The sequence below is a fragment of the Piliocolobus tephrosceles genome, chromosome 1, assembly GCF_002776525.5.
Source record: "Piliocolobus tephrosceles isolate RC106 chromosome 1, ASM277652v3, whole genome shotgun sequence".
NCBI classification, from domain to species: domain Eukaryota; kingdom Metazoa; phylum Chordata; class Mammalia; order Primates; family Cercopithecidae; genus Piliocolobus; species Piliocolobus tephrosceles.
In genome coordinates this window covers 135,562,623-135,579,151 of record NC_045434.1, presented here as the reverse complement: position 1 = coordinate 135,579,151, position 16,529 = coordinate 135,562,623, and the positions used below count along the sequence as shown (strand labels likewise).

Sequence of the window (16,529 nt, the reverse complement as noted above, 5' to 3'; positions counted from 1 at the left end):
GGCCCCCAGGTAGGAGCTGCTCAGTGCCCTCTTCGGAGGCCGGCAGAGGGCCACGAGGCGGTTGTCAGTGCCCCAGAGCCGACCCTCACGGGCTTTGCGGCTGGGGGGGGAGGGGACGCGGAACGTTAATTCCGTTGGCCCCAGGCTCCCGGGGGAGGTGAAGAGAGGTCGGCAGATCCAGTTCTCCTGCTTGGCAACCTGCTTAGTCTTTCTGAATCTGGTACACCAGGGGTTGGAAAAACCACACTAGGCAAAGAACTTGCATCAAAATCGGGACTGAAATACATTAATGTTGGTGATTTAGCTCGAGAAGTCTGATCATAGGATATCATGGAATCTGGCAAAATGGCTTCTCCCAAGAGCATGCCAAAAGATGCACAGAAGATGGCACAAATCCTGAAGGATATGGGGATTACAGAATATGAACCAAGAGGTATAAATCAGATGATGGAGTTTGCCTTCTGATATGTGACCACAATTCTAGATGATGCAAACATTTATTCAAGCCATGCTAAGAAAGCTACCATTGATGCAGATGATGTGCGATTGGCAATCCAGTGCCACCCTGACCAGTCTTTTACCTCTCCTCCCCCAAGAGTTTTTTTTATTAGATATCGAAAGGCAAAGAAATCAAACCCCTTTGCCACTGATCAAGCCACATTCAGGTCCTAGGTTGCCACCTGAGAGATATTGCCTAACAGCTCCAAACTATAGGCTGAAATCTTTACAGAAAAAGGCATCAACTTCTGCGGGAAGAATAACAGTCCCGCTGTTAAGTGTTGGTTCAGTTACTAGCAGACCAAGTACTCCCACACTAGGCACACCAACCCTACAGACCATGTCTGTTTCAACTAAAGTAGGGACTCCCATGTCCCTCACAGGTCACAGGTTTACAGTACAGATGCCTACTTCGCAATCTCCAGCTATAAAAGCTTCAATTCCTGCAACCTCAGCAGTTCAGAATGTTCTAATTAATCCATCATTAATTGGGTCCAAAAACGTTCTTATTATCACTAATATCGTGTCATCACAAAATACTGCCAGTGAATCATCAAATGCATTGAAAAGAAAACGTGAAGATGATGATGATGACGATGATGATGATCATGACTATGATAATTTGTAATCTAGCCTTGCTGCATGTAACATGTATACTTGGTCTTGAATTCATTGTACTGATATTAAACATGCATGCTGGATGTTTTCAAGTTGTGTTTTAGAAAACTTTAATAATATTTAATGAGTAAATACAGTTACCATACTTTTCAATTGAAATGAAGGGTTTTCATCAGCCTTAAAAGTGTAAGAAAAATAAAGTTGTCATTCATTTGGAAAAAAAAAAAATTGTTAAATTGGTGTCCTTGCGGCAGGGATGATGCACCCATAGAAGACTTCACCAGTCTTCTATTCCACCAGCTTACTCCTGTTGAGTTTGTTGAGTGTGTAAACTCATGTCTTTCATCAAATTTGGGAACCAAACTTTAGAAAATCATTCAGGATTATCTACTCTAGCTGAACATATGCATACTCAACAACCCAGTAATTTTACTCTTAACAATATATTCAAAAATAATGTTTGCACATGTGTGCTAAAATACTTGTTTTAAAATGTGCATAGCTGTGTTACTCATAAGAGCCAAAAACTAAATAGTTCTAATATCATAAACAACAGAATGGATAAATTATGGTATAGCAATAACATTTACAATAGCTTCAAAAACATGAAATACTTAGAAATAAATAAGTCAAAAACATATGTGCAAGACCTGTGCATTGAACATTACAAAGCATTGCCAAAAGTAATTAAAGAATAAATGAAAATATATGCCATGTTCATAGATTAAAAACTCAATTCATTTTCCCAAATTGATCTATCTATTCAGTGCAAAGTCAAAATTGCAGTAGGCTTTTTTATAGAAAAAAAGTTGATTCTAAAATGTATATGAAAGAAACTTAGCTAGAATGGTTGAAATAACTTTTAGGAAAATCAAATTTAGAGGAGTTAGACTACCAGATTTTAGAATCTACTGTAAAGTTACAGTAATCAATATTATATATAGTAGTATATATGAATATACAAGAATAAACATATAAATCAATGGAACAAGTTGAAAGTCCGGAATCAATTCAGACATACTGATTTTTGACAAACATGCCAAGGTAAATCAATCAGAAAAGATCGTATGTACAACAAATGGTATTCAGGGCCCAAGGACTCTTAGCAGGTGATGGGTCTTGCCAGAACTGGATCCTTCTCTCCAACGCAGCAAGTTTCCTTCTGTCCCAGGATGTGTCTAGAAATGTCTGGGAACTAGGGTCTGGAACAGGGTATGACCAGTGCCTTATCTGCTGTGGATGAGCTGGTATCCAAGATTCAAGACAAATTGCTCCCCACCCTTCCCAGTCCTCTCCTCAAGCAGAAGGAAGGGGTCTCATTTGGAGCTATGAGTGGTGCAGCCTGAAGTCAGGGGAGGGGTGATGCCAGCACTCCCTTAGCTGCCCAACTGGATATTCATATGGAAATAAAATGACACTTTCCTTTACCGCATCCCATACGGAAAAATAATTAACTCCAAATTATCACATCTATAAATATGCTATCTAATATTATAAAACTTCCAGGAGAAAACTAGAGAAAATCTTCCTCACCTTAAAGTAGGTAAATGTTTTAGGCAGAACATTAAAAAAGTAAAATTTTCAATAATGGAACTTTATCAGAATTAAAGTCCTCTGCTTTTCAAAGGACATCATTAACAAAATACACACACAACCATAAATGTCTTTTAATAATAAGATGACAATAATAATAAGATGCTCAATAATAAGATGACAAACAACGGAACTAAAAATTGGCAATATATTTGAAGAAATACTCTATTAAAAAAGACATACAAATAGCTAATAATTAAATGATAAGATTTTCAAAGTCATCAGAGAAATGTAGATTAAAACCACAATGTAAAATTGCTATGTAGCCATTACACTGTACAAAATTTAAAAGACTGGCAATACGAAAATTAGGCAAAAATATGGATCAATTGGAACTCTCATACATTGCTGATTGGGCCTGGTGGTTCACACCTGTGAACACTTCGCAAGGCCAAGGTGGGCAAATCACGAGGTCAGGAGTTCAAGACCAGTCTGGCCAACATAGTGAAACCCTGTCTCTACTAAAAATACAAAAAATTAGCCGGGTGTGGTGGTGTGCACCTATAATCCCAGCTACTTGGGAAGCTGCGGCGGCAGGAGAATCGCATGAACCTTGGAGGCGGAGGTTGCAGTGAGCCAAGATCACACAATTGCACTCCAGCCTAGGTGAGACCACAAGACTGCATCTGGGGGGGGAATAAAAGATATGCAAATAGCTAACAATCAAATGAAAAGATTTTCAAAATAATTTGTCATCAGAGAAATATAAGTTAAAACCACAATGTAAAAGTGCTGTGTAGCCATTACATTGCATAACATTTAAAAGACTGGCAATATGAAAATTAGGCAAAGATATGGATCAATTGGAACTTTCATACATTGCTGATAGGAGTATAAAATAGTAAAACTACTTTGGAAAACAGCAATTTCTCATAAAGTTATACATATATTTGGTATTCTACTCTACAATTCCATTCCTAAAATTACCTGAAAAAAATGAAAATATGTCCATAAAAAGACTTGTACACAAATATTCATTGTAGCTTTATTAGTAATAACCAAAAAAAGTAAAAGGAAAACTAAATGTTCACCAATTGGTGAATGGATAAGCAAAGTGAAATAGCATTCATGCAGTGAAATGCTGTTTAACGATAAATAGTAATGAGCTACTGATACATGCAATAATATGGATGAATCTCAAAAACATTATGCTGAATGAAAGGAGCCAGACATTAAAGAATACATACTGTACAATTCCATTTATATGAAATTCTAAGGCCGGGCAAGGTGGCTCACGCCTGTAATCCCAGCACTTTGGGAGACCAAGGCAGGGAGATCACAGGGTCAAGAGATCGAGACCATCGTGGCCAACATGGTGAAACCCCAACTCTAGTAAAAATACACAAATTAGCTAGGCGTGGTGGCATGCTCCTATAGTCCCAGCTACTCAGGAGGCTGAGGCAGGAGAATTGCTTGAGCCCAGGACATGGAGGTTGCAGTGAGCCAAGATCACACCACTGCACTCCAGCCTGGTGACAAAGCAAGACTCCACCTCAAAAACAAATAAATAAAAAATGAAAACATAAAAAAGAAATTATAATAAGTATAAACTAATCAATAGTGACAGAAATTAGATTAGTGGTTGCCTGAGACTGGGGATAGGGAAGAAGGATTGATTAAAAAGTGATACAAGTGAACAATTTGGCATAATGGAAATGTTCCGTATCTTAACTGTGACCATAGTTACATAGGTACATAATTTTTCAAAATTTACAGAAATATATGCTTTAAATTGATTTTTTGTATATAAAGTACACTTCAATAAAGTTCATTTTCTAAAAATATCATTCTGGCTGCCATGATGAAATTGGATTTTGGCCAGGCAAGGGTGAAAGCAGGTATGCTAAATAAGAGGCTATTGCAGAGATAACAGCAGCTTGAATTAGGGTGTTAGTCACAATGATAACGGTTAATGTGTAGATAGCATTTATTAGATGCCAGGAACTATTCTGTGTATTTTTCAGGTATTGATTCATTAAATCCTATGAAATAGGTACTATTATAACTCTAAGGTACAGGAAACTTAAGTAACTTGTGAAAAAGCTCATAGTCTGGGTTCAATTCACAGAATTAACCATTATGCTCTAGAAGTTAGATTCAGAGCATATTTTGAAAATACAGCTGCCATAATAAACTGATATATAAGATGTGCTATGTAAATTCAAGAGAAGACTCAAAGATGGTCATGCCATACTGAGATGAGGAAAATTGGAGAAGGATTGTGTTTGTAGGTTGTTAAAGGAAGAGGCTTCCATTATGTATCTGAAAGCAAAATCTGACTTTTTGTGTGTGCTACATAAAGAAGAGCTGTGTTTCTAGGCAAAGACTCTGAAGAAAACAAACTACTGATATATTTGATTTGAGGAAACATAAAGTATTCAAAATAATGAAAAACACTTAAGAGGGAGTGTTTAAAGATTGATTAATCATAGGATCGATGGCCATAGAAGTGTGGTCATTGGAGTGAGGCTGTTGCTCCTTGGCCAACCTTTTTTTTTTTTTTTTTTTTTAGACAGAGTCTCGCCCTGTCGCTCAGGCTGGAGTGCAGTGGTGTGATCTCGGCTCACTGCAACCTCCACCTCCTGAGTTCAAGTAATTCTCCTGCCTCAGCCTCCTGAATAGCTGGGATTACAGGCACAGGCCACCATGCCTGGCTAATTGTGTTTTTGTATCTTTAGTAGAGACAGGGTTTCACCATGTTGGCCAGGCTGGTCTCGAACTCTTGACCTTGTGATCCACCTGTCTCGGCCTCCCAAAGCACTGGGACTACAGGCATGAGCCACTGCACCTGGTCTCCTTGGCCAGCTTTTACAGGTGTGTGCTCTGGTAAGAAGCTGACATTGATCTATGAGACTAGTAAAATCTGTTGTTACTTTTTTACTATAACCAAATATCATTCCATCTCTTCCTAAGAGAATAAGTATTTATTATTGTTAATAAGGAGATAAATTTTAATGCTATATTTAATATATGTCATGTTTGAGATACCCATTCGCCATCCAAGTAAAGATGTTCAGTAGATAATAGGTTACGTCAATCTGGAATTTCAGGTACACATCAAGTCTGAGAGTTATCAGCCTATAAATGGTATCTACAACTACAGATTGGATGAAAACACCTTAGGGAGAGAATGTATCTAGCTAGAGCCCTCGATGGGGAGAGGTCTGTAAACTTAGCAGGATACAACAAAGTTGTATGACAATAATGATCAGGAGGTCCATAAATAATCCTAAATATTTCATGAAGTATTAGAGTTAAATACAGAAAACATACAAGTACTTTAAAGAGTAAAACTGACCCAACTTTACTTAAAAATTCTGAGTATTAAACTGCAACTAAGTCATAAATAAAGGAAACATATTTATAAAAATGAAATTTAATGATAGCATTCAGTACACACTCCATACCAGGCATTATATAAGCACTTGGAGAATGAGATGAGTGGGAAGACTTCTCTCATGAAGCTTTGAATTCATCCTTCCATTCATTCTATCAGGAAATACTTAGCCAATGCCTTTGAGGTAACTGATACATGCTTAAGTAATGGAGATATAACTGAGAACAAGACAGACATACTCATGAAATTCAATGGAAAAGATAGCATTAATAGATAGCATTGATAGGTGGATAAAAAAAGGATAGAATATACCATTCAAGTGCAACATATAGGATGCCATAGGCACCTTTATATCAGGGAGAACTAACATAATCAAGGAGTCATAGAAAGTTTCTCAGAGGAAGTAAATTTTTAGCTAAAAATTTAAAGAAGAAATGAGTAGAGAGTCACTAAGAGTGTAGAAAATAATGCCCAAGGCAAAAGGAGCAGCATGTGTAAAAAGTTTGAGAGCCTCAAGCAGTTGAGAAATAGAAAGAATAATCTGACCAGAGCAAGAGATGAGACTGAAGGATTAAGTGTGTGGGCTGTGATAAGGTGGGGTCCTTGCAAGTCTCACTAAGGATTTTAGACTTTATCATAAGGTAACTGGGAATAACATAGTAAGAACTTGTTTTCCAAAGCTCACTATTGTAGGTGATATAATACATACAACTAAAAATGTCTGTAGAATCACAGAGGAGGGAAAGACTAATTGGTCAGGTGGGCTTCCCGAGAAGCAGCATTTTAGTTGAATTTTGAAGAATGTGAGAGATTCTACCAGGCAGCAAAAGAGAAAGGGCATTACAGAAAGAGGGAATGACAAGGACAAAGGCACAACCATCTTAAAAAAAAAAAAAAAAGAGCTGGGCATGCTGGGAACAGGGAGAAACCATAAAGTATAGCAGCGTAAAGTGGCATGAACATAGTGAAAAATAAGGCTAAGAGGCACAGTCCTGACATTTGTGTACAAATGGAACAATGTGGCACAAGGAACATACATTTAAATATTTAAAAGTTATAAATCATGTTAACAAACAAAATTTGTTCTCCTCTCTACATATCTTCAAAATATGGTGGATGACAGGCTGTTGGAGTATAGGTAAATATGATAAATTTACTTTTATACAGGCTTTTATACTTAACAGTCCAAGCATTATATCTTTATAGGAGTTTAACAAGTCACTCCAGTTCTAAATCAAAGTTCATGAACTCTATTAGTCCATTTTCAAACTGCTATAAAGTTACTACCTGAGACTGGGTAATTTATGAACAAAAGAGGGTTAATTGACTCACAGTTCTGCATGGGTGGGGAGGTCTCAGAAAACTTGCAATCACTGAGAAAGGGGAAGCAGTCACCTTCTTCAAAAGGTGGCAGGAAAGAGAGAGCGAAGGAGGAAGTGCCACTTTTAAAACCATCAGATCTTATGAGAACTCACTATCACTAGCACAGCACAGGGGAAACTGCCCCCATGATCCAGTCACCTCCCATTTGGTCCCTCCCTCAACACATGGGGATTACAGTTTGGATTACAGTTCAAGATGAGATTTGGGTGGGGACACAGAGCCAAACCATATCATGAACTTTATAATTAAAGTTACATAAATCTTATCAGAAAACAATAATTAACAGCAAACTTCTGGGTTCTAGGACCAGTTTTTTTTAATGATTCCAGTAATTACTGTGTATCTGATATGAATAATTAGATATGAACACAAGACTGTATAAGACTGGAAAGTTTTCAGACTCTTTATTAAATATGTGAAAATGGAAAACTGCCATTGAGTGAGGTTAACTCTACTAGAATCTTACAGAGACTTACAATGGTATCTAAACAAATTCTTTACTCTGCAAATTCATTTATTTAATGTTTCATTTATTCTAATGTTTTGTGCTGTTTTCCATAGCACAAAATTAGGTATCCAGTATTTAGGCCTTCTTGATGTTTTTAGGATGTTTTTGATTGATATATCATAGTTGTATATATTTTTGAGGTACATGTGATATTTTGATACATGTATACAATGTGTAATGATCAAATCAGAGTAATAGGGCTATCCATTACCTCAAACATTTATCTTTTGTGTTGAGAACACTGCAGTTCTTCTCTCCTAGCTTTTTGAATTATGTAGTAAATTAATGTTAAGTATAATTTCTCAATAGTACTATTAAATAAAATAATTCATTTCTTCTATTTAAACAATATTTTTGTACCCATTAACCAATTTTGCCTTAATTTCAGTCATATATTCTTAACCCTTTCCTGAGTCCAAGTTCACTTCTCTCCCTTCTCCACACACCAACTCACTTATTTTAACATTTAAATTAGCTATTTATATATATAGTTTATATGTAAACTGTATATAGTTATATATAGTTTATAAATAGTTTGCATATAAACTATATATAATTTATTTAAATGTTAAAATGAGTGAGTTGGTGTTCAGAGAAGGGAGAGAATAAACTATAGATATATATAAATCTAAGGAAACTAAATTCCAAAAAGGGAAAACTGTTCCTATAGGAGGCATGGGCATAAAGATACGGTGTGTTTTAAGCAGAGGAACTCTGCTGAAGTAAGGCAAAGCCAGCAGAACTTTTAACAACCATGCACACTGATGTAACGGATTGGAATCTATAGGAGCCCCAACTGCAGAGGTAATCCTGCCTACCTATCAGTTCTCTCTATAATTATTTTAAAAACTATTAGGTTTAAGCATATAAATTTTAAAATGTCAATATCAGTGCATGTAATTTTTTAAATGGGAGACATGTGAAGAACTGGGAAAATGTGAACTATAATTAAGAAAAAAATTATAAATATGTTAAAGAAATTGATGAAAAAAATGAAGAATTTCAACAGATAAATTGAATCTCTAAAAAAAAAAATTCTCTCAAGGCACAGCCCACTTTTTATAAATAGGGTGAGAGAATAGGAGAGTTCAAAGTGTGGCCTTAGGCTATGTCCTCTCCAGGTACCTCAAGGTTTGACAGCTTCTGTAGACAACTCCTTGGCAAGGACATCAGCATGTAGAAGTGTATGCTAGTCACAGTGGTTATGATAAAACTCACCTCCGGTGACTCTGAGGACAAAAGATCAAGGAGAGGAAGGATTTAGCTTATATTATTTCAGATATGCACCTGCAAGACATACCTAGACTCTTTCAGGGAAAACTACTCAGACTTGAAGAAAAAACTAGAGGTCAAGTTTGGAAAAAATGCAATTTAAATTTGAGTTGTTATCATTAGTGTAATCACATTTATATATATGGTATCTAGCTCTTTTTCTATTTAGAATTAATAGACTTATGATTAGGAAACATCACCTTAAACATACTATACATAAAGCCCAACAAAGAATTACCACTGGGAATCTTTTGAACTTACCTTCTGGCATACATCAGACAGAAAATTGGAAAAGCAGATATCATGGGAAACAGATTGAAAAATAAGCAGAATAAGGTATCATGTGACAGTAGAAAACTTCTTGATATCTGCCTCCTGATGACAAAATAAGTACATTTCCCACCATGAATTTCTCAACCTTCTCCATATGTATTGACATGCTCTGCCTTCTCACCTATTTCAAATGTTCCAAATTCTTTTCCATAATGTCCTCTCTTTAGCCCTACATCATCAAATGTTGTTTCTCCAGTGGATCATTCCCGTCATTATAGTTGCTACAATAGTTCCTATTTTAAACTACCTCTGTCAGCTACTGCCCATTTCTGTTTCTCTTTGCAGCAAAATCCCTTGAAAATATTTGTCTATATTCACCATCCTGCTTTATCACTGTCCATTCTCTTCTAGACCTGTTCCTATAAGGTTTCTTCTTGTCAAGTTTGTTAATGATCTATATCTTGGCAATGCCAATAATATGTTTTTATTTAATTTCTCAAAAAATCAACTACTCCAGCCCTTCTCCTCCTAGCCTGTCTCATCTCAGTGAACAATAGTATCATACATTCAAGGCTAAGGTAAAAAATGTAAGTGTTATCCTTGAGTCATCTCTTCTCCTCACACATCACACCAAATCAAGTCCTAATAGCACTACCTCCAAAACAAATTCAAAATCAATTCCTCACCTTTTCCATTGTATAACTGCAGCCCAAGTCACCATGACTTCTCATATGAACTATTAAAAGAACTTCCTAACTGATTTTCCTGACCCAGTTCTTGGCCTCTACCACCTTTTCTTCACAAGGTTATTATCCTGAAGCACAAATCAGGTTATAGCACTGTCTCTCTTAAGACCCTTTTAATGTCTTCCCGTTATACTTAAAGTTCAGCTCCTTTCCATGACTTTCAAAGCTCTATGTGATCTAGCCTCTGCTTATCTTTCTGTCTTCACCTCCCTCCTGCATTGCATTTCAGCCACACTGGCCATCACTATTTCACTCAAATATGAAAGCTCATTTTTCTCTCAGGGACCTTATACTTGCTGTTTTTCTGCCTAGAATATCCTTTCCCTAGATATTCACACTGATAACTCCTTCTCATCATTCAAGCCTCAAGCTAAATGTCACCTCTTGATTGAGGCTTTCTATGTTTATTATTCCCACTAGAATATAAGCACCTTGAGGTCAGGAAACTATCCAACTTGCAAATTACTTTATTTTCAATGCCTGGAATAGTGACTCACAGGCACTAGATAAATACTTGTTCATAAACTTAACTCCTTTAGAATATTTTGAGCATTCATTATAATTATAAAGGCCATCAACATATGTATATTAAATGTTTATGTACCAAATCCTGTGCTTTGTGCTAAGGGTAAAAAGACAAATAAAATTCTATCTAGAGAGTGACATCAGCAAGATAGTGGGATAGAAGGTGCCAACCCTCAACTCCCCAGAGAAGCACCAATTTTACAACCACCCATGGATAAGAATACCTTTCAGGAGCTCAGGAGTCTAGCTGAGATGTTCTAGAATCATGGTGGAGCAAAAATAATTCAATAATATTTGTATTAAAGTAGGTAAGAACAGTTACATTTTATGCACATCACCCCCTACACAAGATGGCACAGCTCAGTGCCAAGGAAGAACCCCTTGGTTGATGATTTCTCCCACAGGTGGAAATGAGGGCAAAGTGAGCACCCAGCTCTCCCAGCATTGAAGGTTGAATCCAAGAAACCCAGTTCTATCTTGTCCCATCCAGAGCACTGAGGGGATTAGCACAACTGAATTATCTGGCAGCAAGAATCAGTGAAAAGTAGCAGAAGCTCAAAGCAGCGGGCACACAGATCTCAATAATTGGCCACAAATGTTACTGGCTGGCCTGTAGACACCACCCATGAACCCTGTGGGGGTGTATCACATTTGAACCCCCAAATTGACTGACATGTCACAGCACTCCATGCACACACTCCCACAACCACCACCATCACCAGCACCTTGTACTCTTCCACAGATGGCAACCCAGGTTCCCCTGTAGACAGTACATGTTCTCCCCTGAAGATGGCAAACATGAGCCTGCAAAGACAGTGCACAGATATCAACAGATGGCTCAACTCTGCTAAACTGGGAGAAGGTACACAACTTTGATCACTCCAGATCACAGCCCTAGTGAGAGGAGGTGCCAGCTGGGCTTCCTGGGTCAAGTAGGGGCTCAGAAAGCTGTGAAACTCACTCATTTCCTGCATTCGGACTTACTTTGGTCCTGGATGAATAATATTGAAGATACCTGCTTAAAATATTCCTAACACCCAGATTTGTGCATGTGTTTTCTTCCCCAAGAAAGCTATAAACAGTGAAAATTTTGCTGTAAGCTTCCCTGTGTTCTCTCTTCCCCCTTCCCCGAAACTAAAAAGAATGTTAACTGCCCATTTTTCTGTGACCAGCAGACTTTACCTATGCTCCCAATTCCAATTCCTTGTAAACATACTTTGTAGAATCCTATAAAATCCTGTCTCCTTTGCCATGCCGCTGCAAGGTCATAAAGTAGGTAAAACCTAAGCTGCAATTCCGGTTTTCCTCAAAAGGAAATGTTCCAAGACATGTCACACAATAACTTACTGCCTTTGTTTCTCACCCTGGTAACATCTTCCCTCCACCTTAAAGAGTTTAAAAGGCAACTGCATAATCTAACTCTGGCTACCCGTTCGGAACCCCTTCCACGCTGTGGAAGCTTTGTACTTTCACATTGCCCAATAAAGCCTACAGGTTTTTCTATCAGTCCGTGTCTCTATCACTCGCTGCGGGCAGCTGCCACACCAATTCTTTGGCCTGACTAAAGACAAGGACCTTTGGCGTTACACTAGGAGAAGTAAATGGAAAGTTCTCACTTCCTGGCCTGGTTTTATGGGATCAAGGGAAAGCATACAATCCTGACACTACTCCCCAAGAGGGAATAAGAACAGTAGGGGGATACATCAATTGAAATGGTCTGGGACACCTCCAGATCTCTAGCCAGGCTGAATGGTGCAGATTGTTCTCTCCCAACGCCAGTAATCAAAGACTTGAGAAGTTTACTCCTTCTTCAAATGAGAAGGCAACAAGGCAAGGCTTCAAAGAACATAAAAAATCAAGGAAATATACCACCAAAATAATAATAATAAAGCTCCAGTGGCTGACCCCAAAGAAATAGAGATATATGAATTGCCTAAAAAGAATTCAAAATAATTGTCTTTAAAAAGCTTAGTAAGCTACAAGAGGAAAAGCTAAGGGATCATGGTGGACAGGAGGCAGGACTAGACTGCACCTCCCCCACAAACAGAGACTTGCATTGTGAACTTCTGCTCCAAAACTACTGCAGGAATAAACCAGAAGAGCTGAGAGAACCCACAGGCCCTCTGAAGGAAGCAGATTGCTCCTGCAGGAGCCAGGAGACACCCCAAATACAGTGAGTGCCCAAGCTATGGAAGTGGGAAGGGAGGATTGTCCATCTGCAAACACACACCCTCACTGGGGAACCTGAAGGTCTGGATCATGGGAGAAGATTCTGGCCTTACCTGGAACTGAGTTAATTTAGAGAGTCAAGCTAAATACAGAGGTAGAGGAAGCAGCAGGAGAAGGCCCTCTCTAGGTCCCCTGGAGAGCCGTTTCTGCCTTGTCCACAGAGGTCCTTGGAGAGGGCTGTCAGAGGTACTGGGAAAAGACCACAAGGAGAAAGAAACCTCTAGCTGAACTTTGTAACAATTCCAACCAAACACAAAGTCTCCTGGCCAGAAGTCTGGGGAGGGCGTGAATCCAGTGTGCAGACTCCTCAGGTGGGAAGGCACGAAAGTTCTGCTTACTTTCACACATAGGAGGCTAGTAACCTGGGGCAAGTTCTCAGCCCTGCTCTTCCACTGCCTGGAAACAGACTTGGTGTCTTTTGGGGGTCTGCGGGCACGATGGAAGTAAGACCAGCCTTCTGGGTTGCTTGGGAGCTGGGTGAAGCCTGTGATGCTGGCTTTCCCCTACTTCTCTGACAACCTGAATGACACAGCAGAGGCAGCCATAATCCTCCTGGGAACATCATTCCATTGACCTGGGAACCACAACTCCATCCCCCACAGCAGCCGCAGCAAGAGCCACCCAAGGAGAGTCTGAGCTCAGACACACCTAGCTCTGCCCCCACCTGATGGTCCTTCCCTACTCACCCTGGTAGCTGAAGACATCAACATTCTATGAAGCCAGTATCTTCCTAATAACAAACCCAAGAAAGAACATAACCAAAAAAGGAAACTACAGATCAATATCTCTGATGAACATAGATGCAAAAATCCTTAACAAAATACTCTCTAACTGAATCCAACAACATATCAAAAAGATAATCCACCATGATCAAGTGGGTTTCATACCAGGGATACAGGGATGGTTTAATATACACAAGTCAATAAATGTGATACACCACATAAACAGAATTGAAAACAAAAATCACATGATTACTCAATAGACACAGAAAAAACATTTGACAAAATCCAGCATCCCTTTATGATTAAACTTTCAGCAAAATCAGCATACAAGGGGCATACCTCAATGTAATAAAAGCCATCTATGACAAACCCACAGCCAACATAGTACTGAATGGGGAAAAGTTGAATTCATTCCCTCTGAGAACTGGAACAAGACAAGGATGCCCACTCTCACCACTTCTATTCATATCGTAGCCAGAGCAGTCAGACAGGAGAAAGAAATAAAGGGCATCCAAATCAGTAAAGAGGAAGTCAAACAGTTGCTGTTTGCTGATGATGTGATTGTAGACCTAGAAAACCCTGAAGACTCCTCCAAAAAGCTCCTAAAACTGATAAAAGAATTCAGCAAACTTCCAGGAAACAAAGTTAATGTACACAAATCAGTAGCTGTCCTATACACCAACAGTGACCAAGCTGAGAATCAAATCAATAACTAAACTCCTTTACAATAGCTTCAAAAAAATAAAATAAAATACTTAGAAATATACCTAACCAAGGAGGTGAAAGACCTCTACAATGAAAAGTACAAAACACTGCTGAAAGAAATCATAAATGACACAAACAAATGGAAACACATCCCATGCTCATGGATGGGTAGAATCAATATTGTGAAAATAACTGTACTGCCAAAAGCAATCTACAAATTCAATGCAATTTCCATCAAAATACCACCATCATTTTTCATAGAACTAGAAAAAACAATTCTGAAATTCACACGGAACAAAAAAGAGCCCACATAGCCAAAGCAAGACTAAGCAAAAAGGACAAATCTGAAGACATCACATTACCTGATTTCAAGCTATACTGTAAGACCATAATCACCCAAACAGCATGGTACTAATATAAAAATAGGCACATAGACCAATAGAACAGAATAAAGAACCCAGAAACAAACCCAAATACTTACAACAAACTGATCTTCAACAAAGCAAACAAAAACATAAAGTGGAGAAAGGATACCCTTTTCAATAAATGGTGCTGTGATAACTGGCAAGCCAGATGTAGGAAAATGAAACTGGATCCTCATCCCTCACCTTATATAAACATCAACTCAAGATGGATCAAGGACTTAAATCTAAGACCTGAAACTATAAAAATTCTAGAAGATGACATCAGAAAAACCCTTTTAGACATTGGCTTAGGCAAGGATTTCATGACAAGGAACCCAAAAGCAAGTGCAATAAAAACAAAGATAAATAGCTGGGACTTAATTAAACTAAAGAACTTTTGCACGGCAAAAAGAACAGTCAGCAGAGTAAACAGACAACCCACAGAGTGGGAGAAAATCTTCACAATCTATACATCCGACAAAGGACTACTATCCAGAATCTACAATGAACTCAAACAAATTAGTAAGAAAAAAAAAATCCCATCAAAAATTGTGCTAAGGACATGAATAAACAATTCTCAAAAGATACATAAATGGCCAACAAACATGAAAAACTGCTCAGCATCACAATGATCAGGGAGATGCAAATCAAAACCAAAATATGATGCTACCTTACTCTCCCACAAGAATGACCATAATCAAAAATCAAAAAATAATAGATGTGGGCGTGGATGTGATTAAAAGGAAACACTTCTACACTGCTGGTGGGAATGTAAACTAGTACCACCACTAGTACTAGTTTTGTAAACTAGTACAAAACAGTGTGGAGATTCCTTTAAAAATTAACAGTAGAACTACCATTTGATCCAATAATCCCACTACTGGGTATCTACCCAGAGGAAAAAAGTCATTATATGAAAAAGATACTTGCACACATGTTTACAGCAGCACAATTCGCAATTGCAAAAATGTGAAACCAACCCAAGTACCCATCCATCAACGAGTAGACAAAGAAAATGTGGCATAGATATATGATGTAATACAACTCAGCCATAAAAAAGGAATGAATTAATGGCATTTGCAGCAACCTGGATGGGGTTGGAGGCTATTAATTCTAAGTGAAGTAACTCAGGAATAGAAAACCAAACATCGTATGTTCTCACTCATAAGTGGGAGCTAAGCTATGAGGATGCAAAGGCATAGGAATGACACAATGGACTTTGGGGACACGGGGGAAAGGGTGGGAAGAGGGTGAGGGATAAAAGACTACCAATTGGGTTCAGCATATACTGCTTGGGTAATGGGTGCACCAAAATCTCACAAATCACCACTCAAGAACTTACTCATGTAACCAACTACCACCTGTTCCCCAAAAACCTATGGAAATAAAAAACTTTTTTAAAACAAAAAGCATTACCCAACTTTTGGCTTCCTGGCACTATGTTTGTAGCTATCTTATAGAATTTTTTCTTACTTCATCTTCTATTTTAATTTTTTGTATTCTAATCGAATCCATGCAACAAATCGTCAAGTTCTTTGGAAGCAGTGACTGTTTTCCCCATTTCAGTAAAGAGCAGAGCACTGGGCCTGGCACATAGAAGCACTCACATATTTTTCATATGAATTATAAGGAATAAGGAAAAGAAAAAAATAAATTTATTGAGGTTTATGTACCAGCACTTATAATGGGTGCTTTCCCACAGGTTATTTCATTTAA

At 38.1% G+C, this 16,529-nt stretch overlaps 1 pseudogene; it reads left to right on the top strand.

Moving 5' to 3' along the window:
* The first annotated feature begins 330 nt into the window (after nt 1-330).
* On the top strand, nt 331-1,126 carry LOC111539461 (annotated as a pseudogene).
* Nucleotides 1,127-16,529: the final 15,403 nt, after the last annotated feature.